The sequence below is a fragment of the Myzus persicae genome, unplaced genomic scaffold (genome assembly GCF_001856785.1).
Source record: "Myzus persicae strain clone G006 unplaced genomic scaffold, MPER_G0061.0, whole genome shotgun sequence".
Lineage (NCBI taxonomy): Eukaryota > Metazoa > Arthropoda > Insecta > Hemiptera > Aphididae > Myzus > Myzus persicae.
This window is the reverse complement of record NW_019103858.1, coordinates 74065-90312: the sequence shown is the minus strand read 5'-3', so window position 1 is coordinate 90312 and position 16248 is coordinate 74065. Positions and strand designations below refer to the sequence as shown.

Below are 16248 nucleotides of genomic sequence, written 5' to 3'. Positions count from 1 at the left end.
ACCCCAACAATAGATACTAATTCAAACACAGTGGTTAGTAAAATATAAATAAAGCTAATTTTTATTGGTAGCGTGGATAAAATTAAAAGTGTATTAATAATAGTCATGATATAAATTTAGAGGCGTTCTTTAAGAAAAAATTATTGAAATCAGTAAATTATAATAATCATCGCAAAGTATGTGCATGGCTTAGGTCAACAAAAAAATGAATCTTATCAGATAAACCAGAAAAAATTATTTTTACATATTTTTCATAAATTTTAATTGCATTTTTTGAGAGTTATTCATCTGCTGAATTGCATTTTTTAAGAGTTATTCATCTGCTGGTTACACTTCAGGGATAAAATTCGGGTCAAAAAATAGAAGTCTAACAATGAGATGGGTTCAGATTCAGAATCAGCATCAAACACTGTTTCTTTTTTGTAGTGTAAAATATTTCAATTTGCCTTTAATCATATTATTATTATATTTTAGGAATTAAGAAGAGTAATAATTAGAGGAGGGGTAAGCTAGGATGTATCACTGCTTACACTCATTCATTACCCATGCCACTGATATATTATAAATTATATTTGTATACGTTATAGCAAAAAAATTAACGTATTATAATAGGTATAAGTATTATATATGGCTATATAGGATAATATTGTTGCCTGTATGTATTGTAATTTATGACTATTTTGATGTACATCATACAATGTACATGTATACAATTATGTACCATATATATTCAATATAGGTATTAGGTATACATTAAGTTAGGTTACCTATACATATATTATACATAGGTATAATAATGTAATTTAGGTACTTCTATATTGTTCAACTTAAAAACTCGTATTTACACATAATGGAAACCTTGAAATATTGTAAAAATAATAAGACTAATGAATATGTCCTTCCATCATTAATGTATACTTTAATGTAAAACGATATAAACATGTATTACCCAGGTAATTTTTTAGTTGAAAAAATATAACATAAAACTTAAGTGCGCAGTCATAAGAATATTTTGTATCCACGCTGAACGCGTGACTCTTAAAGTGTCTCATTTACTATTTTAAAGAAATTATAATGAATGTGACGAAACTATTAACTATTAAGTTTTGGCTTAGACAAAAACACCAATGTACTTATGCATAATTGGAGCATTTCTATGTTCACTAATAGAGGGTAATACATAAAATATAAAGTTCAAATATTACAGCTTATTATAATAAGTTATTAAACATTAGATACCTAATGAATAGTCAGTAAGTACCTACCTACTAAGTATCTGCCTTTAAAAGTTAAAATAGCTTATAAATTCTTACAAATTAATAATACATTATTTTTTTAGTAAAATTACATAATTTGTTTGTATTGTTCAATGTTCAGTATTATTAATTATTTTAATTTTTAACCTAGCTATAGAGTATAATGTCCCTAAACAATTACAATTTACAAATTATAATGTGGGAAGTAAACATTTTTTAGTTATCACTCAGAACAATGAAGTTGGGAACTATATATTATTATTACTGCTGTAAAATACAATAACAATAGTACCATTCATTATGTTATACCTTAATTTTTTTATAAAATTACAAGTACTGAAGTACCTATGACCCTTACGAGGTGGAGGGTATTATTTTTGGTAATTACAATATTTATAGTAGAAACTAGGCAACAGAGTAATAAGAAGTATGCAGATAATAACTATACGTGATGGACTTTTTGGTACATTTATAAGCATACAGGTGTATTTAATGGAATGGAAATTAATATTTAATAGTGTTATAGCCGTTATAGGTAAAAGAATAATTTTTAGTGCATAGGTATAGGTATAACACGTAGAAAAAATTCTTTAGAATATTATTTGAGATGGTTTTGAGATTCATAATTAATCACTAACAATCAAATTTGGTATTTTTAAAATAAAACTATCAAACACCTATTATATAATCGGTAGGTATCACCAAATCTCAATAATATCAGACTTTTGATACCACAGTAGTCAGTAATCCACAGCTCGATAAGATTCTAAACCCGTGAATCGCAAAAGTGGTAAACTTTTTCGGGTAACAGTGATATTTTTCGTCTTAATGAGGGTTTATATTATACGTGTGTACCGTGTAGGTATACGAAAAATGTTCAGCTATGTTCAACAACAAGGTAACTTAGGTAACCAACCAATCACAGCAAAGGTTTTAAGCCAACGTGTGTAGTGGAAACCCGCCTTTAGGAAAACAGTCACTAAGGCCGGCGATATTGTTCTACACTTTTTTGAAAAAGATTATTGAGAAGTATATAAAAAAGTAGGTAAGGGCTGCTCCACACTCCGGTATTTTCAGTAGCGAGTCCGAACGTACATGGCTCAGTCAATTTAAAAACGGCTGATTTAGACAGCACCTAACGTAAAAATCACTGAGTTTAGAATCTACGGCTAAAATATACTGCAGTGTTATAATATAGTAGGTACTATATTATAAACTTTATAACTATAATAATACTTACTGTAAAAATATATATTTTTAATGGATTAATGACAACTATTTATCTATTAAATACTTACGACGAAAATAAAAGTTTCAATCACCGTGTGTAATCATGAAAGGCCAATGACCATTAACAATGTTGACATAAGTGAATCATTATAAAAATAAATAAGTACCTATTTGTTGAGTGAATTTCTTAATAAACTCATTACAGGCACAGTATACCTATAATGCTACAGTGCTATACCCACATTACTGTAATTTGACATGCGAAAATCGTAATAAAAATCAGAATTGAAGTCTCCAAAGTTACGAAAGTAATAACTTTTATAAGATTTATATATACCTAGTATATTAAGCACATATTTATTTATGTCATATACTCATATGTGATAAATGATAATAGTTGAGAATATATTAATAATATGTTCCTAACATATGTCTTATTCTGAATTTTGCTTTTAACATAGGTAAAATAATTGTATCATATATTGATAAAAAGTATATACAATAATAATAATATACAAACATGAAACAAATATATGTATATAAATATGAATTATAGAAAACAATTTTATTCATTATTGATTTGGAATTACAACTTGACAGCAAGGGCCATTAGTAGAAAACAATTTATATGAATGTTATCGTGTTTACATTGGTCAATTTTGTATTGATCGAATATCATGTCATATTGTCATGCCTACCTATCTACTTAGTACCTTTCTACACAATTATTATTTTTTCTATGAGTCTAACATTTAAGTAATTGGTAATTACAAATAATATTAAGTGTCCTGCTTTGTAGGTACATCATGATAAATTATTAATTATTAATTATGGATAGAAAAAAAAATAATGCATCATAAACATAATTATGTGGTATCTATAACCCCATGCATATTTATTTTATATTAAAAAAAATGAATGTAAAAATATACAGGTGATCAAAATACATATATATTATAAAGGCACATATTATATTATAAATACATTTTATGTTATTTCCTTTATTTTCTTCAGTCAAATATTCAATCGGTCTAATATTTGTTATTACATTTTTACTCATTATATACCAACAGGCAATAATCAGTATTATTACCATGATGATTATATAGATCTAGATAATATATGTAAGTAGTTTAAGTGCCCATATAACATAAATTTATTTCATCGATGCAATCGATTTCCTGGGGTACGTCCCGAACGTGAGTTATAAATTGAATTTGTCACTTAGTCATTGTATAGTGACAAGTTTAGTTGAGATGCAGGTGATTATTAAAAAGAAAATAAAAAAAATGTTTTTAATGGGTATTCATGTTCGGTTTATCATAAACTTGTTTCGAGTATTCAGTGGAAATGTTTTTAAAAAAATGACGAAAAATGTCAGACCATTTTAGTAACTTCCTGAAATTGTAACTGATAAGCTTTAAATTGTTTGTCAGAATTTATAATTTAAAATGAATGAGTAACAATGACGAAAGATTCTTAGTTTATGATAATGATCCGGAATCGAATGAGCGAATCATTTTTTCATTGGATGAAGTTTATTTATTAGAAGTAGATGCGTGGTTCTGCGATGCAAACTTAAACAATTGAATTCGGAATTTAGTTTTCAATAATATGTCATTATAATTAAAACGTTTGATAATTTTATAATACCAATATTTTGTTAATTAAAAAAAAACTCTTATTACACATGACTCACGAGGAAATGTTTACTGCAGTTCTTAAGAAATGTTCTGAAATCAATGTTTATCTCGATTATCGGATAATGATATGTACTTCGAACAAGCTGTTATCTAAGCAGTGTGAATAGGTTTATGGGACATTAGTGGCTTAAAATTAAATTAAATGTTTTGAAAATTTCATTGTGTACAGGAAATAAACTTAAAAAATAGAAAATTTCAAATTTCTATTGTCTATTATAGATATAGCACAAAAAGAACCAAAATATTATATATTTTGAAAATTATATCATTAATTAAACTGTTTAGTGTTTAGTAAATGTAAATGTATAAACATTTGATGACAATTTCAAGTATCAGCAAAAAACAAAAAACATTTTGTCATGAACTGGTTTTGCGTGAAAATTCCCGTTTTTCCTCACTTACTTTGTTTTCTCCGATTATTTTGAAAAATACTGGGAATTTTTTACTTATGATCCCTCCTAAAGTACTAACAAGATCTAATTTGCAATCAGAAAGCACCCCCCCCCCCTCAAAGTTGAAAATCTAAGTATTGATTCGTTATAATTCATGTACACAAAAAAAAAATAATAGTAATATCAATTTATTCATGGCTTCGTTCAGAATCTAAAAGTAGTGGGCAAGTGAGTTTAATATTTTTGGATTTTAGTATGAGGTAGTTAGTTACTTATGAGAAACCGTGTATTACATTTTCAAACTTGGCTATAAAAGTTGAACATTTTATAAATTTCTAAAAATATAGTCACAATAAAACACACATTGTAAAACCAATACACATATGACGTATAAATTCATCGCTATTAGCTTTACTTAGAATTAATAATGAATAATATTAATATTAAATTTTGCTTAGGAACATATATATTATACTGCCTCTATAATTATGTTATAATAGTAATAAATACAGTTAAAATAATAATAAATTGGAAATTGGATGAATGGAATTATTATAAAAATATTTGTGATAAAAATTTAAAAATTCTACAACTAAAGGTGTTCAATTGATATTTTTTGTTCAGTATTCAAAGTTTTTCAAGTTTACATTGTAAATATGTATTTTATTAGAATGCTGTAGACAGTCTGTAGGTCAATAGTGTTGTTTTAAAGATCTGGTCCGTGGTCATTCATTTTTCTTCTAAGTAATAATTTTCCCACAGGTATCTGTTGTTTACTTATTAGTTGTTTTATGTAACAGTGAATTTTCTAAATAGCAAATTAAACCATTGACGAAATAAACAATAACATTTTTTTATCGACTTATCGTATTCACGGCTGCGAGATGGCAGCGCTGCCAACTGTGCGCGTCCACCAGTGGTCCGAGACATTTCGTTCGGCCGGGTCGTGTTTACACTGGAACTGCACGGCCCCCACCACTCGCCAGACAGTCACTGCCACAGCCTGCTCCATCAGCAGTGCAGTGCCCGTGAACGTTGCGTGCGTGTGCGCCGTCCGTCTGTGGTGTGCATTAATCACAAACGATATTGTTATCAGAACGATATGGTAGTGCAAAGTTCGACCGTCTCGTCGCGGGTATCGTGGAAATAAAAATTGAAAGATAAAACCGACGTAAACCACGGCGCGTGTGGTCCGGTCAATCTACGTCCGTTCCTTCAGTCTAATTAATACATCGTAATCGTCCGGTAACGATCGCGGCCGTCTGGTGTCGAGTGCTCTCGTGTAGTTGGTGTGCGTACCGATTGGTGAAAATAGTAAATTAATATAAATTCGCGAGTGCATTGCCCGTGATATAGTGTCGAAATCCGCCGTCGTCGGTAGTTGCTCAATTTCATTTTGTTATTATCGTTATGTTTTATTATTGTTGTTATTCTTATTGTTGTGACGAGGTGAAACGATACGTGTTAAGCGTTCGCAATTCCTAATTGTACGACCGGTAACATAGGTCGTACCTGCCTATTTAGTGTATTATTATTGTATTTTATTTGTGCGTCCGAATTCCTTTAGTTCTCCCAATAATAAATATGACAACTCGCCGTCCACAGGCTTTTGGAGTTGTACATCTAAAGTGGCAATCGTAAATAAGGTGTATCCGTCGGTTTTCGCAAATGACACTGCAAACGCATTGGACAGCACCGACTACGCGACTGGTGCGAATAAGGTAAAATTTAATTCGCTATCATATTTTCATCCGCCCTAGATGCTCTTTACCCTAGTAAAGTCATCTATAATTGTTTATTTATTTCCGGAATGATTTGTCTTTGCCACTGGTTTTTCCGAGGGACATGGAGGATTATTGCGTAAAATACAGACGATGATAAGGAAGCTGATACCGAATACCTAATAGTTAGTACTTATCGGTCATAATCTGTGCAGTAGGTATTATTGACAGGTCGAGTACTCGGTCGGTTGTATACGCGTTATTAACAGTTATGTTTTAGTCGAGTAGTCGTGTCTTTAACTATTGGTACCTCGGTGTTGGTCGAGGTGTAGGTTATTGTTATGACAGTTTTCCAAACTGTCAAATAATTTTCTTCTCTTTTCCACCGCCGTTTTGTGAAAGCTGTATGGTTGTATATTAGGTGTGTGTGTATCTGTCTATTATTGTTATTATTTTTATTGTTGTTGCATTCTTATTTATCGTGAATTTCATACCTCCACCGTCGTTTGACATTGGGCGTAATATCTGAACAAAACGAATGGTTATAATTTTTAATAATAATAGTAAAAAAATTTGGAACTAGGTACTGCAGATAACTGGGCCAAGGATATTATGTATATTATATAAGTGATAATTGATAACACTCAGTATTTCAGTATTTGGGTGCACAATACGTACTGTCTATCACTTTTCAGGGAAAACGTGATTTTTATTTTTTAGTAGGTACCTATAAGTTTATTAGATTATCGTTGGTCGAGATTTCGATTGTCGTTGTATAAGCACTAATGCATTAATTTAATTATCAGCACTCGTTGCATTATTAGTGCCTTATTGCATTTAATCGTCAGTTTCGATGGCTACGGCTGCGAGGAAAACATTACTATTTACTATACCTAATATAAAATATTGAATATTCCTATACATTTTGTTTTTCATTTAATGATTGTAGTGAGTTAATGCATAAATATAGTATTAATATTCTCTCTCTCTATATATATATATATATATATATATATAGGTAGGCAACTAACCACTAATCAGTAATAACTAATTACGTATTATGTTATTATTTGATGTACTATGTTACGTCTGTGTATGATGCTTTGAAAGCAATTAGTGAAATATAAGTTATAACCCTATGAGAGCCTTAACTCAACTCCCTTGTTAAGGTTATTCTTTGGGTGGCTACGATTTTATATTATTATAATGCATGTTTGAAAGCCAATTTACGTATATTATGTTTGAGGTTTTTTTAAAGAAATAATAAGCAATATATCTTTCCGTGTGGGCATTTGTGATCAGTGCATTCAAAAGATATGGGAAACCCTATTGTTACCATAGAAAACTTAAAAATCTTCATAACAATAATTTACATACTTATTAAATATTTGTATTGTTATACTTACCTACTGTATACGTTATTTTTACTACTTTATACTTAGTATGAAATCATGTTTGTTTCACTGGTGTGTAAAAATGAATTTAAAGTATTTGGTATTTAAGAACCAAGATAAAATTAGTAAGATAAATAAATTATTGAATGCGTGATTTAGGTTTATCTATCAACCTTCATTTTTTTGTTTCAGTAAAAAAAAACAGTTGCTTACCTACAAAATCAATATTAAAAAAAATGTTAATAAGAATAATACCATTGTTTATATTTAATATTCACAGGTTCAAAACTGTGCAATGATATATTTTTAAATATAATTAATATTAACTTTAAACAGTTAAAATAATATAAATATGAGAGTACGTAAATATTGTAGGTATAATAAAAGTCTTATAAAAATGAATGAGTACAAATTAGGTAGGTGTATTGAAAAAAAAACAATATTAGACAATACCGACTTTTTTATTTTCTTACCTGTAATAGATGTATGGAAACTCCGCTAGTGCTTATGTAAAAATCAATAATATATCTTAATTAAAGAAGCTCAAAAATCCAAAATGATAGTGTTAGAGAACGTTATAAATAGTTATGATAATGGATTTATATTAGACTGAGATGTCAGAATATCTACAAATTGTATCTCATCATTTTAGTTCACAGTTCCACAACTGGTATATTCCAATATGGTTTATTATAACATAACATAATATACCTTGGTTGCCAGATACATATTTTATGATTATTAAAATTATTTATTATGGTAATAGATTAATACTACTCATGGCAATTTGGATGATTTGTACTGACAATTATTATTTTTATTAGTTTTTGTGTATTTTTTGGGATATTCTAAATTATAATAATGTACATGATATCTATCGTATATATTATTTTATACTGTGACTTGATTTTCTTCACTGACAAAGTTTACATGAACCCAATTTTACCTGTTTTTTTCTGGCGGAGCTTACACTAAAAAAAGGTACTTGTGGCAGAGTTTACATGCGCTCAAAAATTTATATTTACGAAAGGACTTTTTTTTCAACGGCACACTTATGTTGATAATAAAAAAAATATAGTGTTGTCTTACTTCACAAATTCTATTGTTAATAATTGTCATTATTGATGTATGTGGTAGGTAGCACTTATATAATTTCGCTCTTCAAAGTTCAAACTGGTTGTTATTATTCGACTTGTTGAGCATTATCAAAATACTATAGCGAAATTGGTTTTATCATAGTAAAAACTAAGAAGCAGGTATACCTACATTATATATACACCATACACTATTATACACGGTTTATTCGGATAATATATAACCCAATATTCATAACTGTACAGGTACACTTTTAAAATTACATTCACCTGATAATAATTATGAATATATAATATGATATATTTATATCAAAATAGAATTAGGTTTATCTACTACTTATTATTTATACGAAATGTATATACTATATTGTAATGTTATTATTATTTGTGTGTTGTATCGTGGTATTAATTTGATACCTATAAATTGCAATACGATAAGTGGGTTTTGGATATTGGACTCTTATAGTTGTGGTCTGTTCATATCGCAGAAAATAAACATAATTTTAACGGTATCACAACCGTATTATAATATGGTCACGTTTTGTTTAATTTTTTTCTCGTACGTTTCATTCTTGATGCCTTGCACAAATTCAATTGTTATTACTGCTCAAAACCAATAAAAATACATTGTTTCAAAAACAAATTAGTCGGTCCATCTAGCCGTACATCAGCTATAGGTGTGTAATGTAGTAGGACATTAAATTACAACGGTTTATTTCGATTTCCTCATGCTTATTGTGCCTATAATACATCGAACCACACTAGCTGCATGTTGTGTCCGAACTATCTGCTATTTGCTGTATATTACCGATGATCGTTTAGTCGATCGATGGTAAATAATTTTTCAAAATGATTATTTTATAAGTATGGGTTTACTTATGAATATAACATTCATTGCTGTGCATTTATGATTTTATATATTATTTAACTCGCTCATAGTCGAGCTCATGGTGTTATGTATAGCCATTATATGGCCTACTATATAGCCATTTAGGTTACGTTCCTACATTTTGTTGTTTGTGTATGAATTTAAAATTTTAGAACTATTTTCTTTTTGAGTTGATCAAAAGACAAAAGTAATATGTAACTACACAAAACTATTTTTCAAAATGGACTTTTTGACTTTTTATCCATCTTTGCTACAGGCCTATGAAGGTCATGCTTGTAATAATGTAATCGGTTTCCGGTCACACTCGCGCGTGACTCATCAAATCGTGATTACAATATTGTATTTTAATGAATTCGGCCGCATCGTGCGATTATTACCACTATACGTCCATACGGGTTGTTTAACTAGGACTACCGCCTTGTCAAGCACCGACTATGTAATGCCCTACTAGTTTTGTCCAACGTGCTGGTTCTCGTTGATTTATTATACATTTATACTGTATCGCAATATGATAGCCAATAGGTAGATATACAAATATACAATTTATGATTTCATGACGCAATTGTTGCAATGGACATGACAAGTACCTTCTTATGTCCTCACCCCTGTGTGCAATAAGACTAAAAAGGAGAAGTGTGGATTCCGTGAAAATTTAGGAAAATTATGGAAACATTTTATTTTTTTGGTTTAAAAAATTATAAAAAAAAATCCTAATGATTATTCATTTTTAATAATATAATTATGTATGGTTAAACAGCGGAATTGCGTCTAAAGTTATTAGGTAGGTATGTGTAGCATATTATGTACTAATGTGCGTATACCTTTGTTTAAACTTGTAGTCATTAACTTATGATATTTAAATTATTTATGTATTAATAAAATATGCATGCACAATATTCCATGTTGATGTAACAATGCGATTTTATTATAACCTATTAGTTTTAGTCTGTTTCACTTCAAGAGCATAATATGCTGGACTATTAAAACGGAAGTCATGAAAGTTTTATAATTTCCAGTCGACAGAATGCACACACTCTAGTCTTTAGTGTTTACCTGATTGTTAATATCCTTCTTTGAAATGTTTGACGAAAGCCGATGAAAAGCAGAAACGTTTCATATCAATATAAATGTCTGTACCACGGAGAGTAACTGTACAGAATTAACCCTCCAGAGCGATAAATCTATATAGAAAATCTTATGGCTTATTTCTATAACATCTGGAATTCGTTACTTAAATGGGGCGCAGTCTTTTTATTTATACATTTTTTATACTTTATGTCGTAATACAAGTTACAAGTTACAATGTATAAATATTTATATCTATATTTATCTTAATACTTAAATATTATTAATTTAATAAAATAATTATATTATATATACTAGGATCAGCTGTGACGTATTTATTTGAATAATTATTTTGGTCGGATATACTTATAAAGAGTAATAGTAGACATTTCGTTTTCTAGATATGATTGCCAATTATTGCAAAACAAGTTGATGCCAAATTGTCCTAGACCAAAAAATTGACATTGGCCTTTGGTGTCGTACTATCATATTTTTACTTTCATCGAGCTGCGTCTAATTCTATTTTCTTATAAAACATTTATTATAAAGTGGCTAGTGCGTTAATCTTTAAGACTGAGGCCATTCGTTATTTTTTTTAAATATTGGAAGTTGTTACAATATTTTTTGTTACTACATATTGCTTTAAAAATGTAAAATGATCTTATAATGTTTTTATACTTTACAAATTGTAGAATGATTTCCCAATAATTATACCTAGCTTAGATTGGGGTGTGGTGCTCTTTGCAGTGTAAAATGTGAAGAAAAAACTAATATTGTTTGGTGAACATAATATAAGGTACCTATATTAATAGGTATTTGGTGCAATAGACTTATAAATTATTGGGGCCAAAAAATCAATATAAGTAGTCAGAGACTAAACTATTTAACATTTTAATTAACTTACAATGACAGTAAGTACCTAATCAAAATAAAAAGTTCATATTTTTTTTTGAACAGTTATATGTATCATTATCAAACACTAAAAACTTGAACTTATTGACTTATTTGGTCTTCCATAGTTTATTATTTGGCTACGATCGACACCTCTAATTGTGTTGGACTTCTCTGTGACCTACTAATAAAATATTAGTTATGTTTATGACTATATGAGTTATTAAATGTTTTTGTTTAAATGTTTACATAGGTATATTCTATTGTAGTTATTATTATTCAATCGTTTGCCTCTGTGTTGCTATTTTTTACTTCCATCAATTAAATATGAGTAATGAGTACTTATGAGTATGTAAAATATTAAATTTAAATTTGTCTCTGTACTTTGTTTATGCTATATTTTCAAAACCCGAGGTTTCACCTTGATATTTATATATATAATCAAGAATTTTTAAATAATGCCACACCAATTTCTATATCTTAAATCTAGGTGCATTAACTTATTTTGATTGGAAAGAAATGTTACAACATTCATGCAGTTGTACCTATATCCAATTATTTAATATATTTGAGTAATTTTGCTTTGTAAGTGTGGTTTGATTTTAGTTTTTCATTGTAATATTTCATGATGTACTTTTAATAGGTAACAAAAAAAAAAGATTCAAATTGAACTACTTTTTGTTCACACTTTAGGCTTTACCAGATCACGTGGATTAAATGTAGCTTCTAATTAATACTTGACCTGAATTTGCTAACTATTATCAAGTATTATGTTATAATAATTATTTGTTTCTCTTAAAATATATTGTCATGAAATAAATCCGCTACATTTATTGCAAACATTTTTATTATTTTTACAAAATATTTTGGTTGTCGACTTAATGTTATTGCTTGTTATAAATTACCTACTTTTCATAATATTCGCGTAAACCACTTAAACACCAGAATCGTTTTGTTTCACCTCTAAAGCTTATAGTATTTTTATTCACACTTGTATTTCTGATTGTCATACGTTTTGAAAATGACAGATTTCATTTCGACATTCCACTGTTTGTGTATTGTAAATAGTAAATACTCATAAATTATATCGTTAGTCAGTAATACCGTTATTGGCGTATATTTGATGAGTTTAAATACCCAACTTCATTAATTTGATTACAACTCTAATACTCTTATACCTATTTATGCATGTCCGTTTCTACATATTTATTAAGCTGTATTTGAATTGGTATGAACTAATGAGTAATATTAATCGTTTTACCACCCATAGAAAAAAAAACAAAAAATATTGTTTGTAAATATTTTAAATCGAAAAAATTTCAACTTATATACGATTGAAATTAATAATGTTTATGAAAGTCCATTTAATTTTCAATTATATAATAGTTCATGGTCAGGGCCCAGGACTTAAAACATTTCCTTATTTTTATGGTATTTTTTATACAAATGCAACTTTCCTACTGATTAAAATAATTGTGTTCATAAGTATAGTACAGTATTAACCATCGGGGAACTACATTTTTTGAGGTTCAGAATTTCCTAGGTATGACCCAATATTCTTTCTTCCTTTCTTTTTTGGCTTTTACGGGCCATTTAGGTCCATTGCCGCAACAACCACTTGTCTCCATCTATCTATCTTGAGCTAGTTCTTTTCCGTCATTCACTCCCAGTCTCGATGCATCTTTTGTAATCCTGCAGTCTTTCCACCGCTGTCTGGGTCGTCATCTCGGCCGTTTTGTGTCCGGCTTCTAGCCTGAGGCCAATCCTATGGGGCCCCCGGACCTCCACACATGTCCAGCCCATCCCAGTCTATTACTCTTAAGGACTCCAATTATATTTGTTTCACCATATAGTTCTTCTATTTCTCGGTTTGTTCTTAATTCGAAGTCCCCCAGAGCGTTTCTTTTTGGCCCAAATATAAATATTTAATATTTTTGACACAATATAATTTATGTAAAATAAAGTACCATGTATGTAATATATATTTTGTGAATGAACCAAATAATATAGCCAGATAAATTAATAATTATCATGTTGATTTTTGTAAATTATCTATATGCATTCTCAGCTTAAATGATTATAAACTTTGTTATAAACCGTAAGTGCAAATCAGTGTTCATGTTACTTTTTAAAAAGTTTTTACCAACGAGATAATTATCAAATTAGTCGTGCTCTCGTGTTTGGCTACAAGCAATCTAATTGTCCGTTAATACTATTGTAGTACTCATTTTACTATATGGTCTCCTTAACGGTTATTCATTCCTACAATAGTACATTAGACCGTATAAAATGTGATATAAGTTAAAAATGTACGTTCATAATTTAAAGCCTTTTGTTCAATGTAATGTGTGTACACATATTATATAGGCACATAACCCACAAGGCGAATCACATAATACGCTTTTAACAATTGAAAATAGGAAATAGGTAAGTTTATTTACTAAAGAAAGACCATTGAGAATTTTTGAATTTGAAAACTATGTTATAGATATACATTTTCAAGACGGTGTTGGGTTTCGATCTAATACAATATCACCTAAGCATTGTTATGTTATTACAAATTATAATTGTATATACTATAAAAATAATATATAATATTAATATAATATACTCACTATCTTCGCTATACAATCAGTTATTTTTTCTAGTGTCATCAGATTACTCCCCTATTATTTAATTTAACATTCGTACAGTTAGAATTGATATCACGGAACAGTGAACATTGGTCACAACACTGCAAAATAGTGTGCGACCTTCCTACGTCGTATACTTTCTCCGTATTTTGCTTCTTCATTTGGTATTATTTCCCTCGTTTTGTCCGTTTTGATATTCAGTGAAGTTATTCTACATCAAAAAATAATTTTAAGATAACCAATGGATCTAGGTCCGTAAAAATCAATTGAAATCATTAGAAATCGTAACAAGGTTGATAAAATTAAAATTAGTATCTACCGAGGTATCTACCTAAGAATCGACTATTAATTCGCATTGAGTATATTGGTAGATAATTCGACTTTATGAATAGATTTTCATTCAAAATAAATGTCTATAAGCTGAATTATATAAAAGTAATTTTAGTATTAGTATAAGGTTTATGTCATAATGATATTGATAGTAAAATACCGTTAATTTATAAGTTATAATTGAGTTATGACTTATATTTTGATGTGTTCTAATAACTTTAAACCCTTATGGCATATCCAGTTTGCTTTCGCAGAGAGTGCAACCCAAACTTTAAACCATCTTAATTATTGTAATTCATATTTCATACCTACTCATTAAGTTGTCTGTGTAGTACCTAGGTATAGCGAGACTTTCTTTAAATTAGTAAGGTGAGTGTCATTGCCAACTGAAATTTCAAAGGAAAACAAAAAAATTTTGATTTCAGTTTTCAATTGAATGAATTATTTATTTATTTAGTATTTAGTATTTACTGTAAATGAGAAAACAACATGTATTAATATTACATATAATAAATTTAATAAATTTACAATTATTAATATTATCTCGAATATTATTAATTCATTGTGTTTCATAATAATTGCATTTGGAACTGTACTATTGCTGTATGTTATTACACTGTCTTTTACCCAAGATAGATATATATAGTATGATAATACTACAAAATTGTACAAAATACAAAAATAGATTGACATATAAAAATAAGTATACATTTTTATCACAAGACAGTAATATTGCAGATTTCTTTAAGATTATATTGGTAATAATTATATAGAATTTCAATTTTGATATCTTATTTACTATTTATGCGGTTTTATTAGATTTTACATTTCTATTGATTTTTTCATACTTATAATACCTTAATAATCTTTAGTCTTTGCTATTTTTTATTATATACACACCTCCATCGATTCTATTCAAGGTTGTCCTGATACCAACAGATATATATTTATTTGTGAAAGGTTTAAAACATATATAGCTTGGGTAAGACTATTCTTCTTCAAATGTGTTTATAGTAATTCATTAATTCAATTACACATATTTAGGTGCATAATTTATTCAAATTTTAATTTTGTTCTTTCTTTTTCAAACGTAAAATTCTACTGTTGTTAATATAAATTTAAATTAAATTAAATATTTGCATATTTATTTAGGATATTAATACTGTTACATGGTATATAGTGTCAGTTAGTTAAACGACCTTGCTTTGTTGAAAAAATTGATTGCTTCTCTGGAAAGTGGCAATAATACTCAAGTGTACACAATGTTTAAATCGCCAGTTTGGGGGGCGTAAACAAAGCTTAAGGCATGTGCGCCCTACGCTATTGCAAAAAGTGCACCTTCTGAGCAAGAGGCAAATTGAAAATGATAATATTTTGTTAGACTAGCACGCTTCGTCTGCAATATATTATGTTGTTTCTTCATTACATTTATAGCTATTTGCCCGCACAATATCAAATAGTTTCCACGGTGTTTGATACGGTGTTCTTCAAATGCACGTGGTCAATGACATCATGTGTTCTATCGTTCAACAAAATTTCAACATGCACGACGAATTCGATGTCATACAATGATGGCAATAACCTCATCTGTATATATTTTTTCATTTTTTTACCCTTACACTGTGTATATTTTTTATAACTAATCCAACA

The 16248-nt window shown here is 28.8% G+C and overlaps 1 protein-coding gene across 2 annotated transcripts in view; it reads left to right on the top strand.

The window, feature by feature from the left end:
- The first annotated feature begins 5588 nt into the window (after nucleotides 1-5588).
- Nucleotides 5589-16248, top strand: part of LOC111035511 — a 54247-nt gene continuing 43587 nt past the window's right edge. For both annotated transcript variants that reach the window (XR_002604652.1, XM_022317153.1), the window contains exon 1: nucleotides 5589-6302. The gene's annotated coding sequence lies outside the window, so the exon portion shown is untranslated. The remainder of the gene's footprint in view (nucleotides 6303-16248) is intronic.